This window comes from Schistocerca piceifrons, chromosome 3 (assembly GCF_021461385.2).
Source record: "Schistocerca piceifrons isolate TAMUIC-IGC-003096 chromosome 3, iqSchPice1.1, whole genome shotgun sequence".
Lineage (NCBI taxonomy): Eukaryota > Metazoa > Arthropoda > Insecta > Orthoptera > Acrididae > Schistocerca > Schistocerca piceifrons.
In genome coordinates this window covers 273,628,635-273,654,046 of record NC_060140.1, presented here as the reverse complement: position 1 = coordinate 273,654,046, position 25,412 = coordinate 273,628,635, and positions in this window count along the sequence as shown.

The window sequence follows — 25,412 nt, the reverse complement described above, 5'->3', positions numbered from 1 at the left end:
TTGTGGGATGGCGTTCCATGCCTGTTGCTATCGGTCAGTCAATCAAGGGACAGTTAATGTTGTTTGTGGATCACGCTGAAGTTGTCGTCCGATGATGTCCCATATGTGCTCGATTGGAGACAGGTATGGTTATAGAGCAGACCAAGCCACATGTCGACACTCCGTAGTGCATGTTGAGTTGTAGCAGCGGAATGTGGGTGAGCGTTGTCCTGTTAGAAAACACCACGTGGAATGCTGTTCACGAATGGCCACACAACTAATCGACTCATCAGATTGACGTACAAATTTGCAGATAGCGTGCGTGATATGACCACGAGGGTGCGCTTCCTGTCATACGAAATCGCACCCCAGACCGTAGGTCCAGGCGTAGGTCTACTCGTAGAATTTCTAGCACGCAGACAGGTTGGTTGCTGGCCCTCAACTGGCTTCCTTCTGACCAACACACGGCCATCACTGGCACCGAGGCAGCTCCATCTTTCATCAGAAAACACAACAGACCTTCACCCTGCCCTCCAATGAGCTCTCGCTTGATACCACTGAAGTCGAAATGTTGGTGGTTTTGGGTCAGTGGAATGCACGCTACAGGGGATCTGCCTCGGTGCTGCCCTTGAAGTAACCGACCTGTAACAGTTCGTTGTGTCACAGTGGTGCCAAATGCTGCTCAAATTGCTGCTGCTGGAGATGCAGTACGATGCGTCAGAACCATCCGCCGAACACGACTATCTTCCCTCTCGATAATGCCACGTTGGGCCAGAGCCAGGTCTTCTTGTGACCACTGCTGTCTTTCTGCAGTGTCGCAGAAGGACCATCTAGCTTCTCTTAGCCCTATTACACGACCTCGTTTAAACCCAATGAGGTGTTGCTAATGGCGTCTTTGTCTCCTTAAAGACATTCTTGACTGACATCAGCTTACCACGTCCAATTTCAAGGGCGACTAACGCTCACGACCGTTACACCGTGTATTTAAAGCAAACCTGATTTGTCTTGTCATATTGACGCTACTAGCGTCACTCTCATGCGATTGGGGGCCTAACAACTTTAGTTTATGTCCGACAACTCCTTCTTGGCGGCGCGTCTTTTTTCCATCAGTGTATAAACATTACTCATGTTTCACAGCCCTCCGAAATGAGATCGAAATTTCACCGAACGCGAATAATTTGCCGTCAGATGTATTAGGTACAGAAGTTCTACCTGTTGCTGCCGTATGAGAATTTGTGACGGACCAGGACTCGAACCGGTTTTTCTTGCTTATAGAGCGAAGCGGGAAATGCGTGTTCGAGTCCCGGTCCGGCGCTATTTACCATACGTCTGCAGCAGGTAGAACATCAGTGCTGATGCCAAATTATTCACACTCAGCGAATTTATTTAGAGCTACTTAATATACAGCCAACGGCCTTGCCACACTGGTAACACCGGTTCCCGTCAGATCACAGAAGTTACGCACTGTCGGGCTGGGCTAGCACTTGGATGGGTGGCCATCCGGTCTGCCGAGCGCTATTGGCAAGCGGGGTGGACTCAGCCCTTGTGAGGCAAACTGAGGAGCTACTTGATTGAGAAGTAGCTGCTCCGGTCTCGTAAACTGACATACGGCCGGGAGAGCTGCGTGCTGACCACATGCCCCTCCATATCCGCATCCAGTGACACCTGTGGGCTGTGGATGACACGGCGGCCGGTCGGTACCTTTGAGCCTCAATGGCCTGTGCGGGAAGAGTTACTTAATATACAGGGTGATTATAAATAAATCTGCAGAAATAACATCACTGGTCAGAATGACGTCAAATTGCAACGAAATATTATCGGAGAAGGGGGAAAACGTATGGCAGAAGAAAAATAAATAATTACAAAATGTAGCAATAGATGGCGCTGTAACCACTATAATTTAATAATGGTCAACTACAAATGACAAATGAATCATACAACAATGCCTAAGGTGTACATTTGGCATTAAACAAACTGTACTAGTCAGTGTGCTTGGGAGTACAGGTGTGATACTGTTAGGTACGTAATCCCATCCACCATGGCAAGGTCGTATCACATCGGATGGGAAAAATCGATTTTTAATTGTCCTGAGGGCAAAAGCCGCATAAAAATCATCACTCACATCTGTTTCTAAGTGTCCTGAGGCCAAAAACTGCATAAAAAGCATCACTCACATCGGTTTTTAGTTGTCCTGAGGCCAAAAACCGCATAAAAAGCATCAATCACATCAGTTTTTAATTGTCCTGAGGCCGAATACCGCATAAAAAGCATCAATAAAAATGAAGTCGGATTATTAAGTTCTATGTGACTGGTGCAAAACATGTTCAATATGCTGTCCACCGTTTTCTGCAACAAGTTGAAATCAAGAAACAGCTTGTCCTACAACTGCTCAAATTGTTTCCGGGCGGCCGGCCACTGTGGGCGAGCGGTTGTAGGGGCTTCAGTCCGGAACCGCGCTGGTGCTACGGTCGCCGGTTCGTATCCTGCCTCGGGCATAGATGTGTGTAATGTCCTTACGTTACTTAGGTTTAAGTAGTTCTAAGTGTAGGGGACTGATGACCTCAGATGTTAATTACCATAGTGCTTTTAGAGCCATTTGAACCATTTTTTGTTTCCGGGCTCACGTTCAGAATGTGCTGCGCAATGCGTGCCTTCAATGCAACTAAGTTTGCAATCGGAACACTAAACAGAACATCTTTCAGATAGCTCCACAGCCAGAAGTCACACGGATTAAGGCCAGGTGGCAGCTGTGGACGAGCTGTTCTAGGCGCTTCAGTCCGGAACCACGGGGCTGCTACGGTCGCAGGTTCGAATCCTGCCTCGGGCATGGATGTGTGTGATATCCTTAGGTTGGTTAGGTTTACATAGTTCTAAGTCTAGGGGACTGATGACCTCAGATGTCCGACAGTGCTTAGAGCCATTTGAACCATTTGATTAAGGTCAGGTGATCGGGACGGCCAGGCTGTAGGGAAATGGCGGATAATAATTCTAGCATTTCCAAAATGGAGCTACAGTAGCTGCTTGACTGGATTTGCAATGTGCAGAGGTGCGCCATCTTGCATAAAAATGATCCCATTCATACCTCCACACTGTTGGAGATCTAGAATGATATGGTTGCGCAAAAGACACTCACAGCGCTTACCACGACCGGAAACACCTGTTTCTTCGAAAAAATATGGCTGTATGATAAATGATGCCGTAAACCCTCACCACACATTGCTCTTTCCTGGATGAACTGGTACTGGTTGATTTGCGTGTGAATCTTCCGTTGCCCATATTCGACAATTCTGTGTATTGACATATCCTGTCAGATGGAAATGGGCTTCGTTTGTCCACAATATCCTCCGCGGCCAATCATTGTCCACTTCCATGCGAACAAGAAAGTCTAAATCAAAGGTCTCTCTTCCTCGCAGGTCAACAGAAAGCAACTCGTGCACATGGGTAATTTTGAACGGATATGTCCAATGTTCAGGCAATTCTGCGTGCACTGCACGTTTGCACACTACCACGCGTCTCCTCCTGCATTGCTGTGGCCAATGCTTCCATTGACGTCGAATCAATTCGTTTCCTCCCTCTACCAGGTTGCACACAAAAAGAACCCGTCGTTTGGAATTCGCAAATCATTTTCTCCAGACCCATGGCAGCCATAGGACCAACGCCTTTTTTCAAACTCTTCAGTGTTCGGAACTACTGCAGTGAGACGTGTGCACAGTCCTCATTCCTGGGTAATACAGCTTTACAAGCACAGGGCAATCCTGGATTCAGAGAGTCATGGCCAACATAGCAGACGCGAAAGGAGGAAGAGCCGTGTACCCGGCGTGTTTATACCAACTTCAATGGGTCGTGCGGATGACAGGTGTTTCCATTTACGTATTCTGACACATACAGCGCAACCTACTGACCTATTTTGACACTATTTTTTTTTCTTCTGCCATACGTTTTCCCCCTTCTCCGATAATATTCCGTTGCAATTTCACGTCATTCTGAGCAGTGGTGTTATTTCTACGGTATTTTGCAAGTTTAACTTTAATTATAATCACCCGCCTGTCCCAAAATCCTACTGCAAGTCAAGTTTCTGACGAAGACGTCACAAAGAGATAACATTCCAGTTACTGCATAATTTAAAAATCGACTGTGCTCCGACTCACGTCTTGATTTGCAGCACTCGTGGTCATCGAGAGACGGGAAGCAGCTCAGCGCTTTCGAGAACAGAGCTAAGCACGTAGCAAGGGTTCGTAGCCTTCAGGCGGCACAGAGACGGTCTCAGATTTAGGCTCCCGGCCCAAGGTCTGGGATGTAACAAAGCAGCAGCGAAGAGCAGCTCGCACAGGACGCCCTCGTGACGCACGAACGGAGGCAAGCGTGCAGGTGGCGGGTATTTTTAGGCACGCACCAGGGTCAGACGTCTCAGCTTCGCTTTCCTCGAAAAAATTTGTGTTCGGAAGCTCGCTAGCACGTAGCAGATTTCGTCGCTCGTCCAAACTCGCACCCTTCGTGCCGGGGCACAGCGCTTCTTGGGAGGCCGTCAGTTGCCACCTTCTCGTGCTTCCGCTGATTGGCTCGACGGGAATCTGCAGGAGATTTCCCTTGACAGTAATTCTAGGAAGAGCATGAGCAGCATTTGGCTACAGACATACAAAGTGAGGCCTGTACGGACAATATCACATAGCTTTATACGAGGGGCGTCCAGTAAGTAATGCAACACAGGTTTTTTTTTTCTGAAAGCAGTTTGGTTTTATTCAGGATTCTAGTGTACCCTATTATTCTCCACTTTTTGGCTACAAAACACAGATTTTCAACACAATCTCCGTTCAATATGACGGCCTTACGCCATCTTGCTAGTATGGCCTGTACGCCCGCAAGGTACCATTCTACAGGTCGTCTTCAAACCCTACGTCTTGTTGCATCAATAACCTCCCCATCAGCTACGTAGTACTTCATGCCGCGTGCATCCTACATTGGAGCAAAAAGAAGGAAGATTCGGCCTGCAGGGTGGTTGAGGAAGAAGTCCAATGGATATTTGTGAGCTGCTCTCGTGGGTGTACACTTGTGTCACGTCTTGCGATGTCATGGAGAAGTAGAAGTTCGCTTGTATTTTTGTGACGACAAACACTCTGAAGTCGTTTCTTCAGTTTTATGAGAGTAGCAGGATACACTTCCGAGTTGATTGTTGCACGGTGAGGGAGGACCTCTTCAGAGTCTCAGAAGACCGTCGCCATAACTTTACCAGATGAGGGTGCGGCTTTGAACTGTTTCATCGGAGGAGAGGTGGTGTGTCGCCACTCTATGAATTGCCGTCCACTTGTGCAGCGAGGTGTTGGGTTGAGATCCATCGATCGATGTCCGCACGTTCAAACCAATGCAGGAGTCATATATGTGTCCGATCGGCCAGCAAGCTGGATATCGGATAGGTCTGTGCGACTCTGTTCGCAGCGGTGATAGATGCCTCTCCTAATGACTCGCTGTACTTCTGTTCGCTGCCAGGTCTCAGTAGACATTCTGCAATAGCCTATGAATATCTGTGATTATCTGCTTTTTCGCCAAAAGAAACTCAGTGACAGCTCTCCATTACAGACGCCATTTTTAAGGCTTTTTATAGACCCGCCATTTTGTGGAACTTCATGAAACTATAGGGGCTGAACTGGAATATTCCATCATGTTTAACAACAAGTTCTGCATTTTTTTAACCCAGACTGGCCGAGAAAAAAATGTTGTATTACTTACTGAACGCCCTTCGTACACATCTACAGATACACCCTTCGCGTTGCTTGGAAATTTATAGAGAGTAATTTAGTGTACTGTGTATTAAGAATTATTTCCCTCATTTTTATGGACACAGAGTGACAGGAATGGCTGTTTATATGCTCTGTATAAGCTGTTACTGGCCTCATTTTTATCTGAATAGACTCTTAAGTGGATAAGTTGGGGGATAAACAACACTCGTAGTTTCTGTTCTGAAAGTATATTCTTAGTTTTATGACCAGATTCTTGTAATATGATCGATATTTACACTACTCATCAAAAGTATAAGAAAACCCCTATGTAATACCGAACTGATCACTATACGTCACTAGATGCGTATTGCCAGTATGGTAGGAGGCAGGGAGTGATGTTTTGCCAGTGGAGACGCAGTAACATCAGAATGGGTCGGTGTAGGGAGTTCAGTGACTTCAAATGTGGGCTAGTCACTGGATGTCACCTGAGTAATAAACCCATCAGGAATATTTCGTCTGTTCTGTAGCTACCCCGTTCAGCTTTTGGTGATGTCACTGTGAAGTGGAAACGCAAAGGAAGCACCACAGCTAATCCGGGACAGGATAGTCTTCATGTACTGACACACAGAGAATGACCGTCGACCATAGCGGAGGGTGGTAGTCGCAAAGGAATAAATTGAGAGAGGACAAGTTACTCTCTCACCTACTTTCAGCATACGGAAAATTATTAAAGATTTTATTACAACCTGGCGCACCTTGAGCGAGACTCTAGAAAGTTAACGGCCTGAGAAATTTTTCAGGTTCTTAACGCAGAAGTTCACCCTTCTGTCATCAGGCAGCGCGTATGTCCTAATCATCTCACTTCCAATCTGGAACCTAGTGGCAGTCGAACACTTACAGCTGGAGTAAATGCGGTAAGTCACTTTTGCACGTTTTCATGTAAAATTTGCGTAGTTTTGGCTAAATGTTGGGTGAAGCCAAATCTGTTAAAATACATAAACTCGGTACCACAAGTGGCGGCTATATGCTTCCAGTATCCGTCTTTATCTCCACGATTTAATTTGTGTCTGTTGTACGTAGACTGTGGAAAAGAACACAGCGGAATGGGGTAAAAATACACTGGTCTAATGGGACAGAAATTCACAGGGTGTACTTTCGCCCCATCAAGAAAGTATTTGCGAACTTTTACGTCAAAACCCGTATTTTGATTTGTGTAACCCGTTCTAGAATATTCAAGCATTTTTTGTTGGTGTTTATTTACCTTAGATGCCTCATTGTTCACCTTCGAGAACTGGAATTAATCTTTATTTTCTTTCGTTGGATAGTGATTTTTTCCAAACATACCTTTGAGTATAATCGCGTCTTCTGCACTAGCTTTTTTTTTCCCAGAAACTGACCGAGGGCGTCAACTCGACAGCCATTAACAGAGCCTTTCTGCCATCAGACTCTTGGCCTTATTGAAGATGGGAGCTCGCTACATCAACAATCCAAAGTTACCGACTTTTCAAAGGCTACCTTAAGAAAAGTCTTAAAACCGGTATGTGTAGTGAGCACCTGGGACGAGTCACAAAAACTTTTTCATCGGAAAGAGAGCAATCACGTGTGCAGCGCTGCATTTCTCTCGATAAAAGTTTTTGGCCTTACTCACATATCATTATGACACTTACTTTTTGAATACTCCGAAAAATTAAGTGTTCTTAATTTGTTTTTCCATGAATTTATTTGCAATCCATTTTATTTTGTTCTGCTGGGAGTAAAAGTACGTACTACGTACTTTACCCCCATGCCCACGTTCCCTTACTGCACTGCATGGGGTAAGACTACACAAAATTATTTTCTAGGAAAACCTTCATTACTCCTATAATAATAATTGGATGATGTCGAATTAGAATGTCTCATGTGTAATTGATACAATACTTCCGCGAATTTTAAAAATATTCAATAAAACCAAAAATGTGTACTTTTACCCCCATATATGCTACATTCTTACCTGGATTTAAACAACTTATGCGGACACGCCATGCAAAAGTCTATAAATTGGAGGGTTTTGATAGGTGTCGATCGAAGAAATCTTCAGATTAGGTGATTCAAAGATGTGACAGCGAATTCTGATGTAGGATATGCCATGGAGCCGGACATGGAATATCCTAATAGTTTCCATGACAGGCACTGCGTTCTGCTGCTATGTTCGGATCGCCTAGTCTTGCGTAATGGTTCCCTCTTCAAGTTAATGACAACAGTGGGGCGATAAAAGGAGATATTCGTGTTTTTTTCTTTCAGGCAGTTTCCTGGTTGAAGGAATATATTAATGAAAATATAGAAAAGAAGGAGCCCACGACATGTTTCCTTGAAAAAGATTTTTTGAAACTCATGTGTGATGAAATTTCTGCAGAACAATGTAGATTGGTAGAAACCACCACGAAATGCACACTGTTACCCGCTGAAAGGGGCATCAATGTACTAGGGACTGTATCGCAATGGCAAATTTTCAACAGGCCACAATCTTCAACAAAGAATTCGTCATTCTAGAGATGGCTAAGTTTTTGGTAGAGTTCAGTAAACCTGTTTACGTCGATGTGTCATGTTGGACCTATCCAAACTCCACATGTTCCAGGTTTATTATGAGTTGGTGAAACCTCATTTCGCAGATCCAATGTAGATACAGTTAGCTACACCTGTTGCGTGAAATGTTGCAGTCCAAATGACTTAATATGATGCCACCCCAATCCATCTGACATGTCCGTGTGTGAAGGTGATCTTCCTTAGAGCATAACGCCTGCAAAAAGTGCAATTGGCCTAATGAAATACGAGGTTAATGAGTTCATAAATTGTGGAATTTGTAGACATTAGACCGAAAATGTATGCATACCATACAGTGACAGGAGCCGCCCAAAAATGGTCAAATGGCTCTGAGCACTATGGGACTTAACATCTGAGGTCATCAGTCCCCTAGAACTTAAACTACTTAAACCTAACTAACCTAAGGTCATCACACACATCCGTGTCCGAGGCAGGATTCGAACCTGCGTGGTTCCGGACTGAAGCGTGGTTCCAGACTGAAGCGCATAGAACCGCTTGGCCACCGCGGCCGGCAGCCGCCCAAAGACGAGCAAAAGGTGTGACATGTAGTCTCAGTTGCTTTCACTTAGAACGCCTGCGTGTGGTGCAGATGCTTCTCCGCATCTGGTGCTCCAAGTTGCAGTTTAATCAAAGAATAATGATGATGAGTAGGAAGAGCAGGAAGGGGATGAGTGGCGAACAAGCAGAGACTGACTGGTCCAGGATCCAGGATGAGCTTGCTCAGAGCTGTCAGTAGACAAGTGTGTACAAGTTGAAACCAGCCGGTCTAGGGGGCAGAGGAGGGGGCGCTTGCACAGACCTGTGAAGGGAGAATTGAATAAAATTACGTTTCTTAATTATTTATTTGTAATCGAATTTTAAAACAATTTTACATTAAGCACACGTAACTCGCATACGATGTGTGAATTAATTATTAATGCATAATAGCCATAACCCATGAACCATGCCGTTGGTGGGGAGGCTTGCGTGCCCCAGCGATACAGATAGCCGTATCGCATATGCAGCCACAACGGAAGGGTATCTGTTGAGAGGCCGGAAAATCATGTGTTTCCTGAAGATGGGCAGCAGCCTTTTCAGTAGTTGCAGGGGCAACAGTCTGGCCTTGTAACATCAACCAAAACGGCCTTGCTGTGGTGGTGCAACGAACGGCTGGATGCAAGATAAAACTACAGCCGTAATTTTCCCCGAGGGCATGCAGTTCTTTTGTATGGTTAAACGACGATGGCATCATCTTGGGTAAAATATTCCGGAGGTAAAATAGTCCCCCTTTCGAATCTCCAGGTGTAGAATACTCAGTAGGATGTCATCAGGATAAACAAAACTGCCATACGGATCGGAACCTGGAATGTTAGATCCCTTAATCGTGCAGGTAAGTAAAAAAAAATTAAGATGGGAAATGGATACGATGGAGTTACATATAATGGGAATTAGTGAAATTCAGTGGCAACTCACCAGGTTAGCCGAGAGCGCTAATGCGCTGCTTCCTGGACTCAGGTAGGCGTGGCGGCCCCGGATCGAGTCCGCCCGCCGGATTAACGGCAAGGGCCGGTGTGCCGGCCAGCCTGGATGAGGTTTTTAGGCGATTTTCCACATCCCTCTAGGTGAATACCGGGCTGGTCCCCACGTCCCGCCTCAGTTACACGACTCACAGACATTTGAAACACATCCGCACTTTTCCATGATTTACTCTGGACGCAGACAGATGGGGTACTCTGATTCCGTCCTGGGGGGTATGGGGTGGCGGTAGGAAGAGCATCCGGCCACCCCTTCACATTAACCTGCCAAATCCGATTTAACCGCACCAACACCACGCAAAATGCGGGACGATGGCGCAAGCGATAGAATAGTGAAGTTCAGTGGCAAGAGGAAGAGTACTTCTGGTCTGGTAAATACAGAGTTATAAATACAAAATCAAATAAGGGTAATGCAGGAATAGATTTAATAACGAATAATAAAACAGGAATTCGGGCATTCTACTACGAACAGCATAGTGAACAGATTATCGTAACCAACACAGACACAAAGCCACACCCATCAAAGTAGTACAAGTTTATATGCCAGCTAGCTCCGCAGATGATGAAAAGATTGAAGAAATGTATGATGAGATGCAAGAAATTATTAAGATATTGTAGGGAGACGAAAATTTAATTGTGATTTGGGACTGGAATTCGATAGTAGGAAAAGGAAGAGAAGAAAAAATTGTAGGTGAATATGGACTGGGAAAAGGAATGAAAGAGGGAGGCGCCTCGTAGAATTTTACACAGAGCGTGATTTAATCATCGCTAATGCTTCGTTTAACAATCATGAAAGAAGATTGTGTACATGGGAGAGACCTTGAGACACCGAAAGGTTTCAAACTGATTATGTAATGGTGAGACAGAGATTTCAGAAACAGATTTTAAACTTTAAGACATATCTAGGGGCAGATGTCGACTCTGACCATAATAATTAAGACCTGTCGACTAAAACTTAAGAACTTGTAAAAAGGTAGGAAATGAAGCAGATGGGACATTCATAAGTTGTCGTGAGTTTCAGAGGAAGCATTAGGCAACGACTGGCTAGAACAAGGGAAAGGAACATATAGAAGACAAATGGGAAGCTTTGAGAGATGAAATAGTGGAGGCAACAGAGGATAAAATAGGTAAAAAGACATGGCCTAGTAGAAATCCTTGGAAATACTGGAGATATTAAATTTAACTACTGAAAGGAGAAAATATAAAAATGCAGCAAATAAAACGGGCGAAAAGGAATGCAAACATCTAAAAAATAAGACAGGAAGTACAAAATGACTAAACTGGAATGGCCAGAGGGCAAATGTAATGATATAGAAGCATGTATCACTATGGATAAGGCATATAAGGCCTACAGGAAAATTAAAGAAACCTTTGGAGAAAAGGGAACCACCTGTATGAATATCAAGAGCTCTCATGGAAAACCAGTCCTAAGCAAAGGAGGGAAAGCAGAAAGGTGGAAGGAGTACATAGAGGGTAACAGGGTAAAATAGAGGGAGCGAAAGACTGTTTACAACTTGACAGAACCCACAGTCAGCCATAAGAGTTTAGGGGCATGAGCCGGCCGCGGTGGTCTCGCGGTTCTAGGCGAGCAGTCCGGAACCGCGCGACTGCTACGGTCGCAGGTTCGAATCCTGCCTCGGGCATGGATGTGTGTGATGTCCTTAGGTTAGTTAGGTTTAATTAGTTCTAAGTTCTAGGGGACTGATGACCACAGCTGTTAAGTCCCATAGTGCTCAGAGCCATTTGAACCATTTTTTTGAGGGGCATGAAAAGGAAGCAGTGGTTGACAAGGGAGTGAGTCAGAGTTGTACAAGCTGTACATTGAGCAAGCAGTAAAGGGAATCAAAGAAATATTTGGAGTAGAAATTCAAGTTCAAAGAGAAGAAATAAAAACTTTGAGGTTTGGCGATGACATTGTAATTCTGTCAGAGACGGTAAAGAACTGGGAAGTTAGTTGAACGAAATGGACAGTGTCTTGAAAGGAGGATATAAGATGAAAGTCAACAAAAGTTAAATAAGATTAACGGAATGTAGTCGAATTAATTCAGGCGATGCTGACAGAATCAGATTAGGAGACGAGACACTTGAAGTAGTCGACGAGTTGTGTTATTTGAACAGCAAAATAACTCATGATGACCGAAGCAGAAAGGATATAAAATGCAGACAGGTAATGGAAAGAAAAGCGTTCTGAAGAAGAGAAATTTGTTAACACCGAATTAACTTTTCTGGTTCAAATAGCTCTGAGCACTATGGGACTTAACTTCTAAGGTCATCAGTCCCCTAGAACTTAGAACTACTTAAACCTAACTAACCTAAGGACAGCACATACATCCATGCTCGAGGCAGGATTCGAACCTGCGACCGTAACGGTCGCGCGGTTCCAGACTGTAGTGCGTAGAACCGCTTGGCCACTCCAGCCGGCATCTTTTCTGAAAGTATTTGTATGGAGTGTAGTCATGTATGGAAATGAAACATGGATGATAAATAGCTTAGACAAGAAGACAATAGAAGCTTCTGAAATGAGGTTCTACAGAAAATTGCTGAAGAGCAGGAAGATAGATCAGGTAACTAATGAAAAGGTACTTAGTAGAACTGTTGAATTTGTGGCACCAACTGACTAGACGGTAGGGTTCGGTTGATATGATGCTTCCTGAGACATCAAAAGATCACCAATTTAGTATAGGAGGGAAGTGTGAGATGGAGGAGAGGGATAAAAATTGTAGAGGTAAACCAAAAGATGAATACAGTAAGCAGATTCAGAAGTATGTAATTTACAGTAGTTACTCGGAGACGAAGAGGCTTGCACAGGATAGAGTAGCGTGGAGAGCTGCATCAAACCAGTCCCAGGACTGAAGACCACAGCAACAACAATAACAACAATCGCGATAATGTTTATCTTATGCTGAATGGTAATGGAGCTACAATAATTAGGTGAAATCAAAATTATTGAATGAAAACCTTAGGTTCAGATAATTATTATATTCAATCAAATGGTACCACATGTGACTGAATGAAACACATTTTCAAGGGGCTTAACACAAGGAATCATATAAACTTACTAATCAAGGGAAGCAACTACAAATTAACATCGACTCGCAGCTAGTGGAGGAAAGATCGTCGCTAAGGAAGTAAACAAGGGCTGTCATCATGACAAGCGATTTCGCTCGTAAAATACATCAAGTAAAAGACCACTTTGCTCTAAAAAAAGACTTGGTTCCCCACTTATATTTAGAGTTAATTTCGTCTCCCGTCAAATGATATGAAACACATCTCTGTTCCTTCCGACGTGCACTCAGTACTCCGATGTACAGTAGCTGATTGGCAGCAGACGTTGGGATACGGCTGTAACTCTCGTCCTCACCTCACACACCAGTAGTGGATGCAAATATCTTACTCCCACAGTCTGCCTCCGTCGTCTACCGATAGTCTTCCAACTGATTCGATTGAGTTCCGAACACTGTCTTCCACTGAGTTTAGACATCGAATAGCACTTAGAAGGAACCAGTAGAATGAAAACTGCTGAGTTCCGAGTCCAGCCACAGAATGCTTAAGTTTCGTTCTCTGTGGCTCGCCACACGGAGTGCGAGCAGCGCTCTTGTGGGTCCCCCAAGACCAATTGTTGGGCAGACACGAAGCGCAGCTCATAATGAAAATAATTTATAATAATGTTCAAGTCCCCATCAGGATGTATAGCACGGAAGAGCCGATCAGACGCTTTCCCGTGTCAGGCAGAAAGCGCGTCCAAGAACCACCTCTCCAGCTAGACACTGGTGCCAAGATTCCCTTCCCACAAGAATTTAGCCAACTGCCAAGCACGTTATTTTGTGTTGATTAACTGATCTCCAGAGTGCGGAGAAGATGCAATCAGGCGTTGAAAGCTCTGCCGTCAGCATTCTTCCCACTCCGGTAAGACTGAAAAAAATACCATTAAATGGCGCATATTCATATGACCTCCGCGCCGAACGAGGCAGCGCAGTGTTTAGCACACTGCAATCGCTTTCTTGAGGACGACGTTTCGAACCCGCATCCGGCCATCTTGATTTTGGAATTTCCGTGATTTCCCTGAATGCTTAAGGCATATACCATTATCGTTTCTTTGGAAGGACACGGTCTCTTTCCTTCCCCATCCTCTCCTAATCCGAGCTTGTGCTCCGTCCCTAATGACCTCGTTGTCGACGGGACGTGAAACACTAATCTACTCCTCTTCTGACCTCTGCAACTGGCAGCTGAAGTTAATGTCCAAGTTCCGCCCCTCTGCACTGGGCGTGCTAGCATTTAAGAGAGGGGCTGCACTGTCAGTGAGACCAAGGACAACAGGACCGTCACCTCCCGTCACCAGCGTGACCCCGTCGACCGCCCATGCACTTTCTGAAGCTCACCTCATGTCCCTAGAGCTGCGTACCTGCTTCGCATCGCTTTGCCGGCCAGCTGCCAGACAGAGAAGTACTTACCATTTCGTCCCGCATAACAGAGCCAAAAGGGCCAAACTCTGCCCGAAATTTACTCCCCAGAATAATGCGTGAATTGTTGGAAACTCAACACTCTTAACTGCAAGATAATTATTTTTTTAATTTTTTTATTTATTCATTTATTTATGTGAGTTAAAAGTCTTCTGACTGGTTTGATGCGGCCCACCACGAATTCCTCTCCCGTGCAAACCTTGTCATCTCGGAGCAGCATTTGCAATCTATGTCATAAATTATTTCTTGGAAGTTTTACAATCTCTGTCTTCTTCTACAGCTTTTACCCTTATAGCTCCCTCTAGTGCCATGGAAGTCATTCCCTGACGTCTTAAGAGATGTCCTATCATCCTGTCTCTTCTTCTTGTCACTGATTTCCATATATTCCTTTCATCGCTGATTTTGCGGTGAAACCTGCGCATTTTCTGCCTTATCAGTCCAGCTAATTTTCAACATTGTTTTGTTGGACCACGTCTCAAATGCTTTGATTCTCTTCTGTTCCGGTTTCTCACAGTCCATGTTTCGCTTTCATACAATGCTGTGCTCCATACATACATTCATGGGTTGCTTTGCTGCCTAGGTAGCATAATTCCTTAACTTCGTCTGCTTCATGATCCCCAGTTCTAATTTTTGCAACATCTCATTCATCTTTCTTTGATTTACTCTAAATCGATATTCTGTTCTCATTACATTGTTCATTCTATTCAACACAGTCTGCAATTCTCCTTCATTTTCAATGAGAGAAACAACGTCTTCACTGAATTTTAACACTGATATCCATATACTAATGCTACTCTTGAATCTTTCCTTTATTTCCGTCATTGCTTTTTCGAAACGTAGATTGAACAGTAGGGGGGAAAGACTACACCCGTTTTCACCCGATCACTTCGTTCTTGGTCGCTGTTATATACTGGTACGACTGGAAACTTGTTGTCGTTCATGCTACATTGCTTGAGTATAACTGTACTGAGCAGTCGAAACTGGTAGGCTAAATAAAAGCTATAAAAATAGCGGCTGTTGGAATAATATTTTTACAGTTATCGACCAGCCACAGTCCCACACTCGATAATTGCAAGATGGAGTTACATTTAATAAAAAATTTAGCGATTTTCTAAGACGTCTGAGGGAGGACATGAGAAGAAAACGATCACATGGGAGGCGGACGCAAATCTGGGTATTTATTAAATGCAAGACTGCGCAAGGCCAACATTTTTCAAGAATTTTTGACTAAAAACTAGACGACAACCCCCCCCCCCCCCCCCCTCCGCCATGCTCGTCAGATTTATTTTTCCTCTTTTCCGAGATGAAAATAGAGTTGAAGAAGTGAAGATTTGGTACAGTGGAAGAGATTAAGGCAGCATCGTGAATGGTACTAAATACTCTAACAAAGTAACACATCCGGGATACTTTCAAGTAACGGACATGAGGTACATCCAGATCGTAAGAATACAAGGGCTGTGTAAAATATTTCTGTGGTGTCACCGCCAGACACCACACTTGCTAGGTGGTAGCTTAAATCGGCCGCGGTCCATTTAGTACATGTCGGACCCGCGTGTCGCCACTGTGTGATCGCAGACCTAGCGCCACCACAAGGCAGGTCTCGAGATACGATAGAGCACTCGCCCCAGTTGTACGACGACATTGCTAGCGACAATACGGACAAAGCCCTCCTCTCATTTGCCGAGAGTCAGTTAGAATAGCCATCTGCTAAGTCCATGGCTACGACCTAGCAAGGCGCCAATTGTAACAGTGCATGTATCTTACGAGTCTCATTTGTATAGTCCAGAGAGATGTATCACAAGGAATAAATAAAGTTAAGTATATTCCAAAGCTACGTATTTTCTTGATAGCAGTCATAACTTATCTTGTTCCAGACTTGACGCCAGTCGGCGTGTGTGTACGCGTGCCTTTCTTTCGGCTACTTCAGTGTGGCGTAACAGTCTTGTTACGTCACAACAATTTCAGAATTGGCATCCGTGACGTGTAGAGGGGTTCATAAGGGTTGAATCAAGCCAGCCAGCTAGGGCCTCATTCAGTTACGAAATGCCGTCGCGGCAGCATAATCAGTGCGCCGTCCGTTTACTCCACCTACAGCAGGTGTGAGATTCGTACAGTCATTCGGTTGCTCACTTTGCGTAACGAATCGGCAGCCAGTATCCATCGCTAGCCTGCGTCAGAATGCTACCAAGTGGGTTAGGTTCTTTATTCTAGGCCGTACCGACAACCTCGACGAGGAAAGAAGGGGGAGACCGCCTGTCATTTCATAAGAGCTTGTGCAGCGGGGTGAGGAAAATAATTCTCGATGATGTCCTGTGACTCTTGACTCCCCGAAAGAAAGTTTTACACACGTTACACGAAGTCTTCTGGAAGAAATCGTGTCAGAAAGACTTCTGTTTAAGGAGTTGTGTGCGCTGTGGGCGCCTGAATTGTTGATTCCGGAACACCGCGAAAACCGCGCGTCGGGTGCAAGGGAATTTCTTAGCCGTTTTCAGAGCGTACAGTCTCTGCACTGACACTATACTCATTCTCCATCCCCCCCCCCCCCCCCAAAAAAAAAAAAAAAGAAAAGTCACCAAGTACAGTCTTGGATCTGTATTATGGGACCTGAAAGGATTCTTGCTGGTCGATCTCATGCCCACAGGGACCCCATCACTGCTTCTGCACATTGTGAGGCCCTGCAGAACTTGAGAAAAACTCAAAGACAAAAGAACGGCGTGTCACTCCTCCACGCCACCCGGTGTGGCCGCGCAGTTAGAGGCGCCATGTCACAGATTGTGTGTTGTTCTTAGCACAAGTTAGTTTAAGTAGTACGTAAGTCTAGGGACCGATGACCTCAGTAGTTTGGTCCCTTAGGAATTCACGCACATTTGAACATTTGATCATCACTCCTCCATAAAAACGTCAGGCTCCAATCACCCGGCTCCCTCATGACCCGATTGTATTTCGGATGGGACATGGTGACCCACTCACCCTACTCCCCTGACCTGGCACCATCGGATTACCATCTTTTCACTAAATTGAAGGACTTCTTGGGTGAGGGCTTTGCTAATAAGTTCTATGAGATTACGACAAAGTGGCTTCAGCAGGTGGAGCAGACAGTATACGATGAGGGTACACAAAAACTCGTGCCCAGGCTTCGAAAGTGCGTTTATCAAAACGCCGATTATGTGCAGAAATACTAATATATATTGGCACATACAATATAAGTTTCCTTAAAATATATTCATTTTTCGATTTTAACAACTATTGAATTCTAGTTTCTGGATGCCCCTCGTGCATGGGGGATCGGTGTATTAGCTCGCAAGGAGTGCACTTTGAAGACGATAGTAGACCAGCTGCTGGATTTTTTTTTTTCAAGGTGTATAATGATTACTAGGGTCTGCCATCTTATTATTTTATGCAGGCCGTAGTGCGCTACACAGACCTATTACCCAGCACCCATGCCCACCACCACCCAAAAAAAATGATGTTACTCAGTTGAGACCACGAGCAGCACCACGTTGAAGCGGTCTGTGTCTGCTCTTGGTATTTACAAAAATTACATTTATTTTTTTAAAGAAGAATACAATAATTTGGAAATATGAAATTATAAATATATGGCACATTTTAATAAGAGAATAAAAAGAAGATAGGAAAGAGTAGGTATAGATGTCATTCACCAACACCACCTGGGGAAGGGAACTTGGTACTGAATTTCAATTTCAGGATCGCAATATGATTCTATCCACTCTAGTATTATCCACAGGGATATCTCTCCTCGGCAAAACTCGATCTGTTCAGTCCAAGCGGATCTAATCTAATATATGTTGGTGTTTTTTGTTAGCGTAATGTGAGAGTTAATCTTCGGTGGGTTACATAACAACTACTACTACTCGCTTAAGTAGTAAACAACTTTTGCTTGTCTTTGGAAAAATATCCTGCCTCGATGTAATCTCTTAAGTAATATGCAGATCTTACGTGGGTGTAGAAAGAAAAACAAACCACAAGTAACTTAATTATTAATCTTGTACAAGCATATTCGTAGGATAAAGTAGTTATTTGAGTAGTGCACTTGTTAATTTTGTATATAGTGTATAATATGCATGATATGTCAGTGTTATATATTGACACTGTTTGAATACTGCTTACTTTTCAACATGGTTTTTTTTTCATTCATATTACTAACTTTAATATGATAAGGTCCTTTACACTTCTACTTAAAAATGATGCGTTCTAGAATAATATCTCTCTCTGGACTAATTAGTTAGGTGAATGAAGTTCAGCCCCAAACTGATTTACAAACTGAGTTTAACGACACTGAAGCAGCAAATAAACTGGAATAGGTTCAAATGGTTGTAATGGCTCTGAGCACTATGGGACTTACGTTCTGAGGTCATCAGTCCCCTAGAACTTAGAACTACTTAAACCTAACTAACCTAAGAACATCACACACATCTATGCCCGAGGCAGGATTCGAACCTGCGACCGTAGCGGTCGCGCGGTTCCAGACAGTAGCGCCTAGAACCGCTCGGCTACCCCGGCCGGCAACTGGAATAGGGATATATAAACAGGGAGGATACGCCACTGCGGTCAACAACACCTATATAAGACAATAAGTGTCTTGTGCAGTTAGATCGGCTACTACTGTTACAATGGCAGGTTATCAAGTGAGTTTGAACGTGGTGTTATAGTCGGTGCACGAGCGATGGGACACAGCATACGAAAATTTCGCGAGTGCATCGTGAATATCAAGAATGCGGTAATACATCAAATCTCCGGCATCACTGCGGCCGGAAAAAGCTCCTGAAAGAACGAGACCAACGACGATTGAAGAGAATTGTTCAGGAGACAAGTGCAACTCTTCCGCGAATTGCTGCGGATTTCAGTGGTAGGCCATCAACAAGTGTCAACGTGCCAACCATTCAACGAAACATCATCGATACGGTCTTTCGGAGCCGAAGGCCCACTCGTGTGCTCTTGATGACTGCGCGATACAACGCTCTACGCCTCGCCTGTGTCTGTCAACACCGACATTGGACTGTTGATGACTGGAAACACGTTGCCGGATTGGACAAGTCTCGTTTCAAATTGTATCGAGCGGATGGACGTGTACGGATGTGGAGACAACCTCATGAATCCATGGAGCCTGCATGTCAGCAGGAGACTGTTCAAGATGGTGAAGACCCTGTAATGGTGTGGGGCGTGTGCAGCTGGAGTGATATGGAACACTGATACGTCTAGATACGACTCTGACAAGTGACACGTACGTAAGAATCCTGTCTGATCACCTGCACCCATACATTTCCATTGTGTATTCTGACAGTCTTGAGCAATTGCAGCAAGACAATGCGACACGCACACACGTCCAGAATTGCTACAGAGTCGCTCCACGAACACTCTTCTGAGTTTAAAAACTTCTGCTGGGCACCGAACTCCCCAGTCAAGAACATTATTGAGCATATCTGGGATGCCTTGCTGCCGTTCAGAAGAGATCTCCACCCACTCGTACTCTTACAGATTTATGGACATCCCTACAGGATTCTTGGTGCCATTTCCCTCCAGCAGTACTTCAGACATTAGTCGAGTCCATGCCACGTCTTGTTGCGGCACTTCCGCGTGCCCCTGGGAGCCCTATACGATATTAGGCCGGGGTACGAGTTCCTTTCTCTCTTCAGTGTAGAATGAACAGTCGACGACTTACATAGCTTATTGAATGGTTTCATAATTAGCTTAACCTGGAACCTAATCATAAAGTGATACAGAAAATTAGTGTTGCAACTTACACCGTTCCCTGCGATTTATTGCATAATTTGGTAAACCATACCGTTGCTGACGTCATGGCTTCCTGAATCCTGGAAGCCTGTAAATTTTTGATCAAGATATAGCGAAATGAGCTTCCTCTTATTTGAATGATTCTTCCTGAATCACCTTGTGAGGCACGCGTATGCCACGCTCTCCTCTCTAAGTATGTAAACAAGTAGATGGGGAGAAGGAGAGGTCCAGTCCTTCCTTGCCGCTGAAGGCTGGGTGCTCTGAGCGGCGTCGTGCGCCGCATGGAGGCCGTCGGGTCGCGACCTTCACCTATTTTCCGCGGGCTTGGGAGCGCACAAAGCGCACTGGCGCTCCCGCAGAGCTGTTTACAGCGGGCGCTGATTTACAAGCAGGATACGCGCCGGACGGGACGGCTCCCGCGGAATAATGAAAGTCGCTCGAAATAGTGGACGGCAGGCGGCAGCGTGCGAGGCTTTGCGCCCTTGAGCCCAGCTGCCGCAGGGTTTGCTCACCGGGTCCCACTGCGCTGCTGTGTGTCCGGGACGCCGCGCTGCCGGAACATCTCCCACTGGCGAGCGAGCCACCCGTCCACCTTGGTGCCAGCTTCCCCTCGCAGGGAAAGGCCTCCACTGCTAGCTACCGAGGCTCCGTCTTTTGTGCAAACCAAGCGACTTGGAGCACCAGTTAAGGTTCTACACTCGTATTCGCGAGACGGGATTCCATATAAATATTCACAGCTTATTTGATCCATTATAAATGGTTCAGAAAGCCTGCGACTGTGAAAACAATAGGTTTGTTTATATACAGGGTGATTCAAAAAGAATACCACAACTTTAAAAATGTGTATTTAATGAAAGAAACATAATATAACCTTCTGTTATACATCATTACAAAGAGTATTTAAAAAGGTTTTTTTTCACTCAAAAACAAGGTCAGAGATGTTCAATATGGCCCCCTCCAGACACACGAGCAATATCAACCCGATACTCCAACTCGTTCCACACTCTCTGTAGCATATCAGGCGTAACAGTTTGGATAGCTGCTGTTATTTCTCGTTTCAAATCATCAATGGTGGCTGGGAGAGGTGGCCGAAACACCATATCCTTAACATACCCCCATAAGAAAAAATCGCAGGGGGTAAGATCAGGGCTTCTTGGAGGCCAGTGTTGAAGTGCTCTGTCACGGGCTGCCTGGCGGCCGATCCATCGCCTCGGGTTGTTGACGTTCAGGTAGTTACGGACAGATAAGTGCCAATGTGGTGGCGCTCCATCCTGCTGAAATATGAATTGTTGTGCTTCTTGTTCGAGCTGAGGGAACAGCCAATTCTCTAACATCTCCAGATACTGTAGTCCAGTTACAGTAGCACCTTCGAAGAAAAAGGGACCAAAAACTTTATTGGCTGAAATGGCGAACAAATGTACAACTAAATGAAACTTTATAGCTCCCTTAATTCGCCGACAGATAGTGCATAGCTCTGCCTTTTGTCGTTGCAGAGTTTTAAATTCCTATATTCTTTTTGAATCACCCTGTATAAATAACTCATCTGCTACCAGTCACCATTTTCTTTACTTTATTTTTCGCACGACGCGTTTCAGGAAATGATTCCCATTTTCAAGTGCCTTTTTTGTGTTTGTTATGTCATTACTATGTGATGTTGTCGATGTGTGAGATTCTGCTCCATTTTGTTGACTTTACTGCAATATATAAGAAAACACGCGATTTTGAGTTGCTCCAGCATGCAATGTGCAATGAGAATCACTAACGCTCGTAAAATATTTTTGCTATTAAATGTGTGGTGTCTGTTCTTTTGGATATGTACGAAATAACGTACACCAAACATATAGGGTGTTTCACAGTTCATGTTACGCACTACTAGAGATCATAGAGGGGATTAGTAGATCAAGTTTTACATAGGAACCCATGTCCGGAAACGTCATTCACCAATACTACAGAGAGTCAACGTTCAGGCGCCGGTGTCTGTAAATGTATGTATATACAGGATGATGTTACAAACTTTCAAGGATGATAGAGAAGATAAATGTACCATTTTGAGGAAGGGTCTTTCCACTGGAAAAGAACAAGTCGGAAGTTATAAGCGAAAACCGTTCTGATATCTGTGACACTGGAAAACGTGTAGTGATATCGTCGTTGCTGAAAATATAGGATGGACAAATTCCAGAGGTGGTAGTATGGATCAAAACAAGAAAAAAATATCGAGTAAACGTGGGCTCGAAAATGCATACCTTAGGAGCTATGAGAACTTGTTCATTATCGGAGGTGTGTTTTAAAGTAGCGATGATAAACAAGTGCTCATAGCTCCTCAGGTACGCATTTTAGAGCTCATGTTTACATGACTTTTTTTCTTTTCTTGGTCCATTCTACCACGTCAAAAGTTGTATACCCCACATTCTTAACAACACTTGTACCGGTACATGTATTCCATTACCAGAGGGATCGGAATGATTTTCACTTCTAACTTTCGACTCATTCGTTTCCGAACCAGGGACCCATTCGTCAAATTTAAAACTTTATCCGTCTCCATCATCTTTGAAAGCTTGTGACATCATAACGGAATCACCTTATATGTAAGTACATTTACAGGCATCGGCGCCTCTAGCTTTGACACTCTGTAGCGTCGATGGATGACGTTTCCGTACATGGGTTCCTCTGTAAAACTTGACCTATAACTGCCCATCGCAAGTTCTAGAAATGTATAACATGAATTTTGAAATAGCGCGTATAATAGTATAATACAAGCCTTGACGACATTTCGTAATATCGTCGGTGTGGCTACTTCCCAGGTCCAACCCCTTGCGCAAAACATCCGAGACGCTGCGAGCAATGAGGAAAATAGAGACGGGGGATGTGCGACATGTTGGGAATTTGCGTCGGACGTGAAGCGTGTTCGGACAGACGAAGCGATTAAGGCAAGAGCTCACTTAAAGTGGGAAACCGGGGTTCGAGTCTTGTCAATCGATGCATTCAGGCTTACCTTTGCTGCTTGTTGTCTGTCAGAACTGAGATGATTCTGTTGAATCGGTTGTGTCAGGTTGTGGGCCAATGCCAGGTAATCAACACTGACCCAGTTCCACTTGCACCACAGATAGATACCATTTGGATCTCCTTGTCTAGCCATCTCCTTTTGCCTAGATCTTGCGACATTTTCCTGTGCACAGCTAAATAGGAGAGTGAAAAACAATCATTTTGTCTGTCTTCATTTTTAGAACTACTTGGAAGGATTTCTCTGAACTACACTAATGATCTGATGTTATTTTATGCGTGCTGGGTAAAACTATAGGTTTTCTGGTCCATTCCTAGTTCACACAGTGTCTTGAAGAGAGCGAGTCTGTCAGTCAAGTCGTATGGCTTTTTAAATTGAACAAAGACGACGGCTGTACCTATTATTATTATTATTATTATTATTATTATTACTATTAGTAGCAGTAGTAGTAGTATGTAGTACGCACATTCTTATGTTAATTTACTCTGCATGTCTGATTATATTAAAGAGAGGGCCTGAAAACCATAATCTTGCCAAGTGGAATAAATGCTTAACAAAAAATTAATCTATGTTATAAAGTTCATTAGAGCTGGATGAACAATTAATTCCTTTTAGGGGCCATTACGGATTTGCACTATATATGCCAAATAAGCCTGGAAGGTCTGGAATGCAAAAATCCTGGATGTGAAACCGGTTATGCCATTGATGGTATTGTGTATAGAGGAAGAGAACCAGGTGAGCCACCACAAAAAAATTTCAGATTCACCACAGACCATAGTGAAGATCCTTGTAGGCAATATTAGCGGTACAGCCAGAAACGTTATTGTAGATAATTATTTTACGAGTTTACCAATGGCGGAACACCTGTTGAGTAATTTGTAGGCAGGATGAATAAAAGAGAAATTCTAAAAGAGATGAAGCTATATAGTAGTAGACAAGTGAATTAAAGTCTACTTCAAGTCTGTTTAGATGTACAGAAGAAATGGCAATGGTTACTTCTTCGCCAAAGAAAATAAGTGTGTAATCCTACTAAGTACCATACATAATGATAACACTATGGATATACATCCTGAAAGGAAGCCTGAGATTGTGAAATTTTATAACCAAATGAAGGGTCGTATGGATGTTATGGATCGGTAGGGCAGGCAAAAGGCAAACTAAACACTGGCTCATGGCTCTCTGGTGCAACGTAGTGGATGTGTGCACTCTGAATGCCTTTATTCTTTACACATATGTTGTGTCCCCATGTCCCACATATCACGAAGGGTATTTGAGCAACAAGAGACTTTTCGTCAAGGAACTTTCAATGGAGCTGATCCAAACGTTTATAATCAGAAGAACTTGTAATCCATTTCTACAAAAATTGATGTACCTGGATATGGAGAAGTTCATTACTATCCATTAAACACAAAATAGCAGAATCAGCATAAAATGCAAAGACTGGTTGTCTCAACAGAAAGTGTTCGTTGTGTCCTGCTTGAAAGAACAGGAAAACAAAATGTGCGAGGACCATTGCAATGTAGTGTGCAACGATTTTAAAAATGATTTTTTCTTTAATGATTTTTGTGCCAATACCATAATCACCAATTTCTAATAAATAATACTGATTTCTTATGTTTCAGTTGTCGTAATGTAATTTATTCAAAGAAAATTATTCAATATTAAAATATACGCTTTTTAACTTAACAAATCTATTAAAATTATCTTAGCTCTCTTATTCGTGCATGATGATATGAAAAAAATAATTGTTTCCGTTTAAAATGTCATATTAGATATAGCAGGTCCAATGGACCTAGTGTATGTAAGTATGCAAAACATATAGGTCATGCATAGAAAGCTACGGTCGCAGGTTCGAATCCTGCCTCGGGCATGGATGTGTGTGTCGTCCTTACGTTAGTTAGATTTAAGTAGTTCTAAGTTCTAGGGGACTGATGACCTTAAGTGTTAAGTCCCATAGTGTTCAGAGCCATTTGAACCATTTCTTGAATCATGCATAAAGGGTTGAGGCACATGTTCATTTCTTGGTGTCTAAATTTTCGCAAACGTTTGTTTATATTGCAGCTTTCGATAATGTAGCTTCCGTGCATGTAAAGGAAAATACAGAGCTAAAGGGTCAACCTCATCCTTCTTCCGTCTTTCTTGACCCTCGAATAAGGTGGCTTATCTGGAACGATGTCAGTAACGTGAGGAGGACTTGTTTTGTCCTGAGCAGCTGCAGTAAATTAAGCACTTGGCAGTTTAGAGTCGTCTCTCCAAACAGGTATCCTCTACCAGAATAGAATCTAGCCTCGAGGATCTCGTCCGGCAGCGCGACAAAGCTGACCCACTTCAGCAGAGGAAACACTTTGCGCCGGGGGAAATGAGCTTCTTGGGGAAGGACTGATCTCAGAAGCAGAGGGGCAGGAAGGCCAGC